The following is a 15,544-nucleotide window of genomic DNA, read 5'->3' on the forward strand; positions in this document are numbered from 1 at the left end:
ATGATTCCTTTAAACTCATGTTTAGGATTACTTTTTGATAACAGACTTACCTGGGGCACTTTGAAAGCTTGCAGGGCAGCCACTCTTGCTAGAAGCATAGAGGCGGTTTTAGGCTTCGCATTCAGACTAGGAAGCAAACTGTTTAAAGAATTAATAACAGTCTATAAGGCCGAGTGCTGTTTAGGTGACACATATAGTGCAGGTGTATGAGGCATTTGCGAGCAAACCGGGCTGGAGAAGGTGGGAAATGGCATAATAAAAAGATTGTTAGCTGTATCCAGATCCACTATTAATTATATATCTAACACTGAATTTGGGCTATGGTACATACACGACATTATGAAATGACAAGTGGTCTTGCTGTGGCTAAAGATATGGACCAAAGAGGAAACCTCTGTAATCTGTTTAATATTAGCCAATTCCCTTAAATTGGAGAAGGGTCTGAAGATACCCTGCATTTCATACATAGGCAAAACTTGTAATCATTTGGACTTAAGTGACCTGTTTGAGAATGCGGGTACTTTTTCGACTGGATTCTTTAAGTCACTGAGCAAATAGTTTCCATCTAACTGCATGGAAGAGATAGCAGGCAATAATGCTGCTAGACCCACTGTATTTGCCCATGCCCAAATCTGCACATTTCGGTATTGAGCTTCAACCTGGGTTAATAATCTACATCATAGCTTTTTGTTAACTGGGTTAAGATTGAACCTTAAACACTTTCTTGTTTCATTCCTCAGGTAATGTATATATGTGGCTCATCTACCTCCTTGTCCTTGTGATGGACGTTCCACACAAAGCATGCTGCATTTTATTGTTTTCTGTAAATACTATACCTTGCTAATAAAAAATACTAAATTTAACCCTTTTTAAAGCAGGGTAATTTTAGACAATGCAGGGTTGCTATGGATTTTTTTTACAGTCACTGCCAACAGTGAGGATATGCTGTTCTAATGCAATTTTTGTATGTGCCATGTGATTAAGGTATGCAATTCGTTTATGATATACTGTCATTTTAATTATGTCTAACTTATGAAGTGTGAATTTCAGAACATTTTTGCAGACAATGCAGAACTGCTAAGGGATTTTCACAGTCATTGCTAACAGTATGCACATGTTATTCTACTGCAATATTTGTGTTGTGTGTCCAAGGCCTGTAGTTTTTCTATGAGTTTTTGTAATTTTAATTAGGTCTGATAATCTGTGAATTTTAGAATATTTGTGTTTATTGTGCAATGTATTATGCATGATTTTAAGTTTGTCTCTTGTATGGTCAAGAAATGACGAATTAAGAGTAACTGAATTAAATGAAAGGTGAATATGATAACTGGAGAATAACAACGACCCCAACACCACCACCCTAATCGTCAACCTCGCCACCTTCAGACTTAGACAACTCGTCACTACCCAAACACACTACGCTGGCCACACACTAGACCCTGTCTTCTCCGCTGGCCCCCACGTCACCTTCAGCCACACCACCGAACTCCCATGGACCGACCACCGCTGCATCCACTTCACCTTCCAGAAACCCACCACCGTACCCAACAGATCCCCCGCCGCAACTGGAGCAAAATCAGCCAAGACCAGCTGAACACCAGCCTCAAACGAAAACCACCCACCAAACTCACCAATCCCGACCTCGCAGCCTGCAACCTCTGGTGCTGGATCGACGACTGTGCCAACACTCTCGCCCCGTTCAATAAACCTTCCAACAGAGGTGCCAACAAGAGAACCAGCTGGTTCACCTCGGACCTTCAAGCCTCCAAGCAAACCTGTCGGAAACTGGAGAGAAAGTGGCTCCTCGATCAGACTCCGGACAACCATGCCGCCTTCAAGAATGCCATCTGCAATCACCACCACCTCATCAGATCTGCCAAGAAAACCTCCTTCAAAGACCGCCTGGACAACAACGCACACAACAGCAGGGAGCTCTTCAACATCGTGAATGTACTCTTCAACCCCAGCTCCAGCACAAACGACATTCCACCTTCACAAGACCTGTGCAACTCCCTCAGAGCCTTCTTCCACCACAAGATCACAGACATCCATGACAGCTTCAACAGCCAGACCACCCCGCCCAATCACCAACTCCTCAGACTCTCCACCCACTTTCAACTACGACCCCCTGCTCGCCTGGGCCAACGTGAATGAAGCCGACACAATCAAAACCATGGGCTCCATCCACTCTGGATCCCCGTCAGACCCATACCCGCACCTCATCTTTAACAAAGCAAGCGCCACCATCGCACCCCACCTCCGCAAAGTCATCAACATCTCCTTCGAGACTGCGACCTACCCCGAGAGCTGGAAGCATGCTGAGATCAAACCCCTACTCAAGCAACCCATGGCGGACCTGAGAGACCTCAAGAACTTCCGTCCTATCTCCCTGCTCCCATTACCGGCCAAGGTCATTGAGAAGATCGTCAACAGACAACTGACCCGCTACCTCGAAGAAAACAACATCCTGGACCCACCCCAGTCAGGGTTCCGCAGCAACCACAGTACGGAAACCGCCCTCATCGCTGCCACCGACGACATCAGGGCCCTGCTTGACAACGTTGAAGCCGCTGCCCTCATCCTCCTGGACCTCTCGGACACCTTCAACACCGTCTGCCACCACATCCTACGCACACGTCTCCACAACGCAGAGATCCGGGACAAAGCTCTGGAGTGGACCACCTCCTTCCTCTCTGGCAGAACCCAGAGCGTCCGCCTCCCCCCTTTCCACTCCAAAGCCTCCAAGATCATCTGCGGCTTTCCCCAAGGTTCGTACCTCAGCCCTACACTTTTCAACGTCTACATGACCCTGCTCGCCCGCGTCACCTGGCTGCACAACCTCAACATCATCTCCTAGGCCAACGACACCCAACTGATCCTCTCCCGCACCAAGGACCCCCTCACCGCCAAATCCAACCTCCACGAAGGAATGAAGGCCGTCGCCGAATGGATGAGGAACAGCACACTGAAGTTGAACTCAGATAAGACAGAGGTCCTCATCTTCAGCGCCAACCCCTCAGCCTGGGACGACTCCTGGTGGCCGACCACTCTAGGAGCAGCCCCAACACCCACCAACCATGCACGCAACCTGGGCATCATCCTCGACTCAGCACTCTCCATGACTAAGCAAATCAGCGCTGTTTCCTCAACCTGCTTCAACACCCTCCGCATGCTCCGCAAGATCTACAGATGGATCCCCACAGATACAAGAGGAACAGTCACCCAAGCCCTCGTCAGCACCAAACTTGACTACGGAAACACTCTCCACGCAGGAGCCCCGGCCAAACTCCTCAAACGACTGCAACGCATACAAAACTCCTCTGCACGCCTGATCCTCGATGCCCACCACCACAGCCACATCACCCCCCTTCTGAGAGACCTACACTGGCTCCCCATCAACAAAAGAATAACCTTCAAGCTCCTCATCCATGCACACAAGGCGCTCCACAACACTGGTCCAGCCTACCTCAACAGATGACTCACCTTCTACACCCCATCCCGCCAACTCCGCTCAGCCGACCTCACCACCATCCCCCGCATCCGAAGAGCGACTACCGGAGGCAGATCCTTCTCCCACCTCGCCGCCAAGACCTGGAACACCCTTCCCTTGCCCCTACGACAGACCGAAGACCTGCTGACTTTCAGGAAGCGGCTCAAAACCTGGCTATTTGAGCCGTAGCAGCACCATCCCCCCTATCCCCCCCCCCCCCTCAGCGCCTTGAGACCCTCACGCACGGGTGGTAGTGTGCTCTACAAATACACTGATTGATTGATAATTAAAGTGTTTTTTTTTTTATCTTTACGAACAAAAACCAAGACTGTCCACCAACTTATGTTAAATCTTCCCCTCCCCCTTTTCCCTTATAGTTTCTCTGTCTTCACATTTGTGAGGGCGAAGAGGGTAGAGAGAGATGTGTGAATATTTATCATGACTTTATGACTCTTCCGTAGCAAAAGCATTAGTAGTCCTGACACTAAAATTTCTATAGTTTTATTTGGCTACTAGGATAACCAGAGTAGATTAAAGTCAGCGACACAAAGTTGCAGCTTCTCCTTTGAAGGTACCAAATAAATTCATGTAATGCAGAGATCATCTTCCTGGTCTGAACTTTACTATTGCAGTCTATTATAATGTAATACTTTAGTCAAATGGGTTCAGGTCACAAATGGTGGCAGGTGTGAACGGGTGGAGACTCCCTACTCAACACAGGGATGGGAGGCTGCCTTTTTACAACAGGGGAGGCGGGGACATATCCCCTTTTATTAGGTCTGGCTTGAGAACTCAGCTGGCTCCATATCTAATGTGATCAACCTAAAAAAGAGAGTTCAGATTGCTAGAGAGACGGTAAATGCCTCTGCCCACATATTGGTGGACTCGAGTACATGTTTTGATTGGGAAGAGGTAGTATGCTTCCAAAGAAAGTGCTTCTTCTGCTTGCAGATGTGATCATGTTGTTCATCCTGCTGCCTGAGCCATCCACAGCACAGATGCCAAGTGAAGTCTCACTAACAGCCATAAGGTATCAAGTTTATCATGGCAAGAAGCTTCACCTTTCGGGAGCACACACATGGCAAGGTAATAGTGTTAAAGTGTCTTAGTTAAGTAGAAGATTGCGGAGCTGGGAGGACAGCAGCAATGAAGAATGTATCGCTGTTTAACAGGCCTAACATCCTCCCCTTCCCTTTCCATCACTGCTTTTAGATTTCACAGTGCAGTTGTGTGTTTGAAAGCAGAATGGGGTGCCCTGTACATGGGTTTGAATATCTGAAGATGCCTCAAAACTGTAAACTGAATTCAATATTTTCAATCCTTATAAATGGCTTGGTTTATTGTTCAAATATTGTTCACTCAACTCAGGAAAGGAAACTCTGAACAGGAGTTAAAAAGAATATGGATATTTGAGGGAAAACTCTTGCCAAGGCTTAATTTACTTTCCACAGGACTCTGGAATTAAATGTTCTCCTGCCATTTGATCCCCCACGTTAGCTAGGAGAGCAGATTTGAGGGCTTCGAGGAGAGAGGTATTTCCTTTACACTAAGGCCAACTGCACTTACTACCTCAAATGCCAGCTGAGTGAGTGCAGAAGTCGCGAGTTCTTGAGTCCTATAAAAGCCTTTGTGGACCAAGGCCTGAGTCTGTGTGCATTAAGCTGAATGCAGGCATAAAACACGCATTAACAGCTTTGGGGCCTATTGCTTTTGTTAGTGCCTTTTGACAAACTTGTACAGCATTGGTAAAACGCTGTACAGCAGGGCCAAAAGCGGAAAATCCTGCAGGGACTAGGCTGTCTCATTTTAAAAGGACAAGCATGACTAATTGAGCCTGCACGCCTACAAAATAGGGCAGGTGGCATTTTCTTTTGTTTAACGATCCGAGATGGATCTGTAAATGTAACAAGCATTTGCAATGCAATGGGTCTCGCGTTTGTTCGAGTTAGAGCTATTAGCGTTGTGAATTCCTAAGTGGACTTTTCTTGTTACACAAACTGAAAATAAAAAGTAAAACAGTTGGCATAAGCGAGCCCATTCAAAGTGCTGCCGTGAGCATGAAAGAGAGAGACAAAAAGAAAAAGAAGTTCATTTGCAGTCAAAGTTATCAGCAAACGTGCAATTAGCCATGTAACAGAGTTGATGTCCCAAGCAGAACTGCCCCCAGGAGTGACAAATGTAAAGCATTTATCAATGATAACAAAGGATTTTTGAAAGGCAAGCCCATGATCAAGTGATAGTGATGGGCATGCGGTGGGCGTGGTTAAAACCCAGATACATACCAACACATCGGAAAAGCAGCACTTGAGTGCTGCTATGCTTGACCAAAAAAATAAATAAGTCAAGTCCATGAGCATGGGGGCAAAAGAGGAGCAGATGGAAGGGAAGAAATGGGAAAGGGTGGAAGGAATGAAAAAAACAGGAAACGGGGGAGAGCAATACAGGGAACAGTGAAGATTACAAGCTAGAAAGCGACACAGAAAGTGGGGTAGAAGGAGGAAGTTTGGCGGAAGGAGAGGCACCCGAGTGAGAGCCTGCAACACATTGGATACAGCAACAAAACCCAGGGAAAGTAGGTATTTGGCAGAGGTGAAGCACATGAAGGAGAGAGCTTCAAGACAGATGCTTAATGCAAACAGATAAAGTAGGTCCCTAACAGGGCAGTGGAAGGACAAAAGCCAGCCAAATAGAGAGATGGTAAAGAGAATATGCTTCAGGGAGGGACAAACATAAGACAAAAACCTACTGAATAAGAAGCAAACAAACAAGTGACAAAACCAACCAGAGGTAAGTAAAAGGTTGGCTGTAAGCCCCTGTAAGTTCTTGACAAGTCCATAATAGATATTTTACAATGTGACAGCTTGTGCACTCTGATAGAATAGACCCAACATAAATAACCCTTGAAGTCTGCTCTTTAATCATACCTTGAAATAAAATATATATGTGTTGTTGTGCTTTTATAGTCGTGCTAGGAAGCCACATAGAGCATGGAGACACATATTTGTAGGATGGGAAGCATCTTAGGAGGGAGACAGCAAGGAAATGCATTCACTCATTGCATGTAGTGATGAATGACAATAATAAAAAAAGTAGTTCCCAAAATGCAAGCAAATGATATGCTGCTAGTGGATCACAGTCCCTTTGAAGTTCTCTTTCTGTGTTGGGCAATGTGTTTTGCATTCTCACATTTATTATCTGCTTTTCACATGAAGTTGCTTGACATAGAAGGACATTTCTGAGAAAGTGGTTAGGGATCTCGTCTGAGCATCCTCCTGCCTTTCAAGATGTCCCCAGAGCAGTGTTAAAGGTCTTCAAACCCATATTACCCATGGGTTGACAGCATCGCTTTGCAAATGGCAGTGAAAGGCTAGAAGCTGGTGATAAAAATATTATCCTAGGAAAACATGCCAGAAGGCTTTCTTATCCCTTCTCTCTACGAATCCTCAAACACTCTTAATTGTCTTGTGTGGATGCTGTTGCGTTACTATCACTGTGACCCCCACTTTCCCTGGAGCAAGTAAAGACTTACAACTCCTAGTCTGTATTCCAGCACAGTGGCCCCCATTCACACAAACCTGCACAGGCAGCATAAAAAAAACAGCATTGGCAAGCCAATAAGTCCCGTCTATGAGAGATATTAGCTTTGTCAATGTTTTGTAGCCGTGTTTGTTGTATATCAACATGGTTGTGAGTGGAGGTGGAATAAAAAATCGGCCTATGACACGTTCAGCAATGGCCACGTCATACCATTTTTTATTGATCCCTCAAGAAAGCATAGAGGGAGGGAAGGGGACCTGATGTGGGTGGGGGGAGTACATGGACAAAAGAGGAGGGGCAAGGAGCAAGCAAATGGACAGACAATGGAGGATAGGGCTGAAGACAAGCACAGGGACAACCAAGGGTAGAAGAGAGGGAGTGGGGCACGCACATGGACAATGGATGGTAGGGCAGAGGGAATATGGGAAGGCAAGCAGACAACACACAGTTGTCAGGATGGGCTATGGGCAAGTATATGGACAACGAATGGTGGCCGGGAGGGACTGAGGGCAAGCACACAGACAACGGAAGGGGGTGATTAGTGGAGGAACACATAGGGGGTAGAAGTATAGAAGAGAGAAAGCTAAAAAAAAACATGCACTCTTGTAGAGTGTTTAAACAAAAAGAAAAAAGTGGAGCCTGAAAAATGAGCAGTGGAGGACATGAGTAAATCGTCAATGCTCCATTGGGGGGGACAAACACAGGAAGAAGGAAACCTAGAAAAGCCGACCAGGCTGAAGCTAGAAAATGAGTGACACTGAAGCCAGCCATTAGCAAGCAATGGGCAGTGTTTAAAGGTACTGTAAGTTAACATGAGTTTTCACAAGAGACAGAGCATGCACTGTCTTAGGCAAGACCTAAAAAGCACAGCCTCCAGCCATATTTTCAAATTGTACTGACATTGCAGCACTCAGGGATCTTTTGAGATTGCTCCCTTGCTAAATGTCATCAAGAAGCCAAGGCTCACGTTTACTCAAGTTGGAGTGGGTTCTCAAGTGATGCAACGCAATTTAGTGCTGGGCAAGCGGACCTTTACAAAAATAAATAAATTGATTGAGTGATACTATATTTTGTATTGCATGAGCACTGGCACAAAATGTGTTAGTAAATGTGGGCCCATGTTTACAATCCCTACATTTCCTGTTAAAATCACTATTATCAGGTATGTCATCCCAATTGATTCAGTGGAAGCAAACCAAGCCTACAACTCCCAGAACACGTTGTATTGTAACTTAAAAACTAAGGACTGGAAACAAGATGTCCTGAAAACATGGATCTATGTGGCTACTCCAGTACAACACAGTGTCATCATTGCAATAATCGCAGCAAATCATGGTGTTGTCACTGCTAATCAGAGCTAGGCCTGAGTAGTGACTTTGGTGTAAAAATCTACATATTTCCTCTCCAAAGCACCTGTCCTCCCCTTCCCCACATCTACTTTATTTGTTTAAATTGCATCTCGGCTTCTTCTATCTATGACAAGCAGGTGATAAAACAAGACAAGAAGGACAGTCACTAGACTCCACTTAAGCAGAGGGACAGTGCTGCACTATATTCCCAAAACAATCACACTCCTTGAAATCAGTCAGCAAATTACCAAACATAAACGACAGCCTCCTCTATAGAATACATCTAAGTGATAAATAATTTGTGTGATGATTCAAAGCATGTTTGAGATATTTATGGTATAATGTACCTCCTCCTTCACATTATAAGAATATTCTAAGTCACAGAGGAGTTAATTTACTATAGAGGAACAAAACTGAAGGCCAAGTTTCTTTATAAATTCACGGAATACCAAGGTGACTTAAAATAGCCGTATAATGTATGGCAGGGGTTATTTTAGTTCTGGTACTAGATGGTCACAACATCACCCTTCCCATAAACCAATTAAATATTTGGTGACTTGCTCTTTATAAAAGGGATAGTATTATTATAGACATGAAGAATAAAAGCACAATCTGGCGTGAAATTGAACACGTCAAAAACAGTAATTTTGCTGAAGATATCAGTTTAATGTTAAGTCAGTATAAAAACGCTGCAGCTCAGAACGTATAGAAAAAATGAGTTCTATTTTATCTATAAACTCCTTTAATTTGCAAGAAATACATAAACTGCTGCACATCTCCTTTTCGCTCATCCCTATTTGTTGTAGAAGAACATCAGAGGAAAAAGACAGTTCTCCTTTTTCCTTGCATAAACAGCAGCTGTAATCATGCTCCGTTACCTGTCTTTGACCAAGTCTGCTGGGTCTGGTAGCAGGTATTAAGTTGTCTGAACTCATCTGTAATAACTTATTACGAATAAGCACCTATGTAATTTCTTTATTACAGGTCACTAGAGATGCCACAAGTAGCCTCCAATGTTGAAATTAGAGTCCCGCTTTTATACAGGGATCGCAGGGTCTTAAGTATTATAAATACATACGCTTGCGATGCAAGCACTCCACAGGAGTAGGAATGGTACACCAGACAGCAAATAGCACGAAGAGGAAGAAAAACACTCTTACTAGTATAACCAGGCCCAATCTAGGTAAAACGAATTGATAAGAAATTGTTTTAAGACAAAGAGGATAATGGCTAATCCCATATATGAATTACCAAACTAGCCTTTTTTCATGTTCATGTATGCATGTATGTAATGTGCACATTTACCAATGGGTTTTGTTTGCTGAATATCGCTTGTTTTTCATTACCTGGCTGAGTGGTAGACATTTTATCGACCTTGGGAGGATGAAAAGCTGCATGAAGGATTCAAACCAGTGACCAGAGGGGTAAAACGTGAACCACTACAGTAAACGCATTAATCCACCGAGGCATCACAGTATCTTTAACACATATTGCAATAAAATGTGTGCTTACAATTTGTTCCACCTCAATTTATGTCTCTTAAAGTGCTACATTTTAGTTTACGTTATAACATTTCTTCCACATTGTTTCTTTCTTATGTTTGGTCTTCATTTCATATTCTCTTTCCAATGAAAATATGTGCTCACTTTTTGGACTCTGGCCTCATAGAAAAAACATCATATGTCGAGTACAATGGGTGCAAGCCAGTAAGATTACCGATTTTTGCATTCATGAAAGTTATGTTTTCTGACTAACCTTTGCCTGGCTAAAGCTTTTTTCTACATTAATTGATAAATGTCATTAACTGCTCCCAGCAAAGCTGGAACAAAAAAAGAATATTATTTTATCTGCAAATTTAGTGAAGATGTTCTATGGAAGTGCCTAAAACCAGCAGAATTGTTCTCTGCAAGTATAACCTGAGGAAAGTGTGATTATAGAGCAGAACTGTCAATGCAAATTGCACACTTTCTGACGTTTCCCATACAACGTTGCAAAGTGTATCCAAAACCCATTTGCAACTTCACAAACCCTATTGTCGCCCACTGCCTAATCAAAACAACAGCCACGTGGACGTTTCAACTGTCGATAAAAGCCTGCTTTGTTCTATGCACGGTCTGACACAGGGTTTATAGTGATTGCTTTATCTGCTTAAAGAATATAAAGCTATGTGTGTGTGATAAATACATTTCATATCAAAAATGTCACACTACCCACACCATTCCCTATTAGAGGAAAAGTATCAAGGACATTTTAGCCTGGTGGACCAAAAGTTATATTATTTTAAATGGGTTGTGGCATTTAGGTTAATTGAAACAACTATATACAACATAATATAAAAAGCTTACAAAAAACTAACCAATATAATAATGTGATAATTGCTCGATGGGACTTCTTTAAAACAGTAGGGAAACCCGACCAAGTCATCTTTCAGAAGATGGTGGTTCTATTTCGTAAAAGTTACAAGATTTTGCTCTCAAAGTGTCCTGGTCCCCAGGAAAAAAATAACCCAAACTCAGGATAAATGAAAGCAAAATGAAAATGTAGTCAAGATGTCGCTTGAATGCACTCCCTCAATACAATGAATCTTCGTAGGTATTTCTGATTGTCATGGCAAAAAGATGAGCCGAAAAGGGGAGGGAGTCCAGAATCCATCAGAATAGGTCTGAGGTTGCAATATTTATAGATATATAAAATAAAAAGAGGTGCGTGCCCCGTTGTACAACAAATAATCTTCAGGTAGTGCTCAGAAGTTGTTCTTCAATCTTGATAATCAAGTTAGTTGAACATTTCAACAGTATAGGTTAAACAAATATTGTATTGAACTGCTGGACTCCATTGCAGACTGTGGGCCTGGAGGGCATGTGATCCAATATTGTAATTCATATTTTGTCAGTTGCCTAAACATGAGATCATACTTCCCCCATATAATTTATCCTTTGAATGCATGGGGATGCAGAGGTCATTGCGCCAAACTGGACATCTTGCATCTTTTAGATATGATGGCCTGGCTGGAGCTGCTTCCATAGGCAATCCTACAACAGCTCCCACAAATTGACAGGACGAGTGCACCACCAAGCAGAGGAGGAACGTCAACCCCAGGTGAACAGAAAAGGTACAAAAGTCAGATTTCAATCACCATCGTACACAATCTTGATGGACGTGTCCTGTTCGGTCAGGGGGTATTCCTGAAACTCAGTCGGACAGGAGGGGGAGAATAGGATGCGGTTGACCTGTGTGACCCATTCCATGATTCGTCTTGTAGAGTAATACTCCAGTTCTAAGGTGTACAGCCCTTCCTGGTCACTTTCCAGCTCCCTCAGGACAGCTTCTCCATCTCTTTGGGGTGTTCCAGTGTCTCTCTGGTCAGTTTCCTCTTCTTGTGGAAGTTCTCTGCAGCTGGAGTCACTCTCAGTGGCAGAATCCCATGTGGAGGATTTCTCTCCCAGCCCTCTGGCAGTAGTCTGCCTCTTCCTTCCCGGACCCCCTTTGCTGTTCGCTGCAGTCAAGCTGTGATCTGCCAGGGCTGCCTCTGCAGGTGGCACTGGCGATTGCTGGGGCAGGCCGCCTCTCGTAAGCCTCTCGCTCATGGTGGTCTCAGTCTCCATGCAGGGTCTGTAGAGTTCCAGGCTGAGAGGTGCAGTCCTCCGTTCTACCTCCGCATCTCCGGCTTGTCTTGGGCTCTCGGATTTCGGCTGCCAAGGCCCAAGGCTAGGGGAAGACGGTGGCAGGTTCTCCTCAGCTCTTACTCGCGTTGTGCCAGGAGCGTGAGGGCTGGTTCGTCTAGGGAAAATGCTAGGCCCCGGATCAGTTCCCTGGATGGGCGGCAGGAAGAGACTCTGTGACAAGGCGCTATTCCTGTTCGCTGGAGTCATCTTCAGGATGAAGCATGTGGACGGGAGGTTGAGCTCTGGGCAGGACAGCTTGTCTCCCTGGTTGTATCTGTAGGTACTTGGCTTGTGAAAGAATCGGGGTGCTGGGTAGATTTGGAAGCATTTAGCCGTGATCCCGCCACATTTATTGTCAGATTTGGGTACCTTCTTCCTCTCCATCCATGCTTGCCGCCTCTGCTGCACGTGCAGGGTACCGTGTACTGGCATGTTATTGGCGGGTGGCTGCGCTCTCCAGAGGGGCTGGTATCTGCTTCTTAACAGCTACAGCGCAGGGCCCACAGCTGTCCGACGCCGCGGAGAGCCATTCTGCCTCTGCCAGCCTTGCTCAAGCCGCTCGCGCTTTATATCTGCTCGGTGACGTTGGAGGGGAAACTCTAGAGGCTGCGGCCCAGTCTCACAGTGAGCACAAGAATGTCGCGCGGCATGTCACGTGCCCTCGGGAAGTACAAACAGTGCTAGTAGAAGATTAGTAATGCGCACGGTGAGATCACTGCTTCAGAAGAAAAAATATAAGCAAATATGCACTCTGTGCTGCAGACAATACATTCGCGTCGGAACCAGAGTTTGGTACCTTAACTCCCCTTCTAACGCCTACTTTCAAGCCATTGTAACTGCATGCAGCTTTATTTCTGTTTCCATTCAACAGTTCCGCCTCGGTGGGAAGTTTTTTTTTGAGGTTGGAAATGTCAAGCTTAAAGCAACTTTGCTGCTTCTCCAAGCATGGAATTATTCCTGGACTCTCAGCATAAAAACGAACACATCTCAGTGAAAAGGCGCAGAGCAAGAAATATTTTAGAAGGCTTAGAGTCCGCGGTGAAATCTTCTATAGCATCTTTAAATGCAGACTCACTCAGACGATTACTGGGTAAGTGGCTAAATCGACACCCTGTTAGCTGTTTTTTTGTGATGAATGGCGGTTTAGCTTTTTCTTTTCTTTTTTTTTAAAAGCAAGTGAAGGTTTGTGGCAAAGAAAGTAGAAAAATGAGGCATTGCCCCACAACCAAAACGGACCACGAAGCTAGTGGGTAATTCATCACCACCTCTTACATTATATTCAACACGGTAGCGATCGCTACTGTTTAGTTGTAGTTGGGTCCAGGTTTCAATAAGAAATAGATTTTTGGTTTGCTGATAAATTTGGCGCCATTTGACGAATCTTCACAAGGCTTTTCACAAAAAACGGTAGAGTCAACTGAGCTACATCCTGGAAAGTATTTGGACTTATTCATCAAACAAGAGCAGAGAAGAAGGGTGACCTCAAAATGCATTTTCTCCATGCTGTTTCTCATAGCATTTTTGAAGACTGCTACAGCCAAAACGCCTGAATGGAATTACATTAAATTTGACACAAAACTATATATTATATATTCAGACACAATATCTTTGCAGTGGTATGCTGAGCTCATAACCTGAAGAATAGGTACAGGCGCAGTTTTATCATTCAGGGACTCAGCCCCTATGTCATAGGAAATAATTAAAAAAAGAAAAATACAAGGGGAAACTGATGGGTACCTGGAATCCGTGGGCCTTGTAGGGAGGGTCAAATTATATATTTTTTGCTGTGCGACAGTACTGCCGCGACACATAGCGCAGTACAGTTAAAAAAAATCACAGAAGTTCTGCAGCCGCAAAAAAATATATATGTATATAGTGGCAGCCTTGAGGGATTGCCAGCAACAAGAGTGGGGCACCCATGGGCAGTTGGGCGCACGGCCTGGCCTTTGGCCCAGCACAGCACCAGGCAGGCCACCCACAGGGGATTTGGGCACATGGCCTACTTATGACCTCACATATCATTCATGAAATGTTTTATGACAATATTGATAACATGACTGACATCTGAAATGGCATCATTGGGGACTACATTGCACGGCGGGGGCATGTGTTATAGCTTCTTCAGTTAACAATAACTTGTGTGTTTCAGTGTTGAGTTAAAAAAATTATGTTTTAACTGACATTTTCCCCTAACTATAATGCCTCTTTGACCTATCCATATATAACAAACGTGAGTATTCCATATCAAACACTTATATAAATTATTACATTGTAAGAGTAATCTTATTCCTTAAACAGTATTCCTGCCTATTTCATCAACACATCATTATGTGGAAACCCACAGAAACCGGTTTAGACTGTCTCATGGTTACAGCTCCAGACCTCATTATAGCCTGAAAATATGTACAGGCTATCTTCATCCATTCTGGGCCAAACTAAGTGCTCCCACTCAGCAACATCTCCAATCCTACAAATACAAACCCTTATTTCTACTGAAAACATGTCTGACACAAGAATGTGGCAATCCTTTGTCTTGTGTGGTCCTGCCAGTTCTCTCACATGGACTACAAACTCAATGCATGTGATGGAGGCTTCTTCTCTATAAAACATCGAACTAACAACAATTTTATCTAACAGAAACTCACAGACAAAAAAAACAAACAACCCCCCCACCCCCCAAACCAGTAGCCCGTACCACACCAACCTGGAAAAGTAGCTGAAGAATTTCCAGGCTTCATCAGCACATTCTGAAAAATACCTAGCGACTTCAAACTCTCACTAGAAATGCCTAAAATAACTTGCCTGGAGATTCACAAATCATGCTTTTGATGCACTTCCTTCCAGGACCAAAAGTTACAGATTCTGTCCAAATACTCAAATATTAAAGGAATGTTCCGTAACAAGGGTGGCATATAACTGTCTGTGATAAAGTACAACCTTGGGGCATTAAATGCTAACCACACAGCCCCCAAATCTTTCTTACCTTCAGCTGTTGTTCAGCAAGCAATTGATAGGGCTATCCCCCCACAAAAAAATCACAAACAAAATCACTTCCTGTGATACAATCAACAATCCCCTCAAAATCCAAAAATGTCAATTTAGTCACTGTGCAACCTCCCTGGCACTCTTGCGGGTGTAGGGTGGGATTGCCTAAACTGGACTGTGGGTGGGTGTGAGATCTGTTATTCTTTGCTGCTATCAGCCATAATCTGTAATATTCATGCTCCGTGTGCCTCTGCAGTACTAGTTGTGCTCTATGATCTGTCTTAACTGGTCTTTCCCCTTTGTGGACAAATATAACACATTTCAATATGACCATTACTTTACGTTTCAAATCTGAAGTCACAGAAGACTGCAGGTAATGACACAAGAATAGAAAACTATGATTACAATCAGAATTCTAACTTTTTGATAATGTCATTCATAAATTTACATAGGCAATATAACGTGCCATGGTAAAAAAATACAATTGAAACATTAATTGGGATTGCGACTACCCACAG

At 43.9% G+C, this 15,544-nt stretch overlaps 1 protein-coding gene across 1 annotated transcript in view; it reads left to right on the plus strand.

Moving 5' to 3' along the window:
- The window catches only part of SMIM1 (small integral membrane protein 1 (Vel blood group)), a 402,844-nt gene that overhangs the window by 280,999 nt on the left and 106,301 nt on the right, over positions 1-15,544 (plus strand). The window lies entirely within an intron of this gene.

This window comes from Pleurodeles waltl, chromosome 6, assembly GCF_031143425.1.
Source record: "Pleurodeles waltl isolate 20211129_DDA chromosome 6, aPleWal1.hap1.20221129, whole genome shotgun sequence".
NCBI classification, from domain to species: domain Eukaryota; kingdom Metazoa; phylum Chordata; class Amphibia; order Caudata; family Salamandridae; genus Pleurodeles; species Pleurodeles waltl.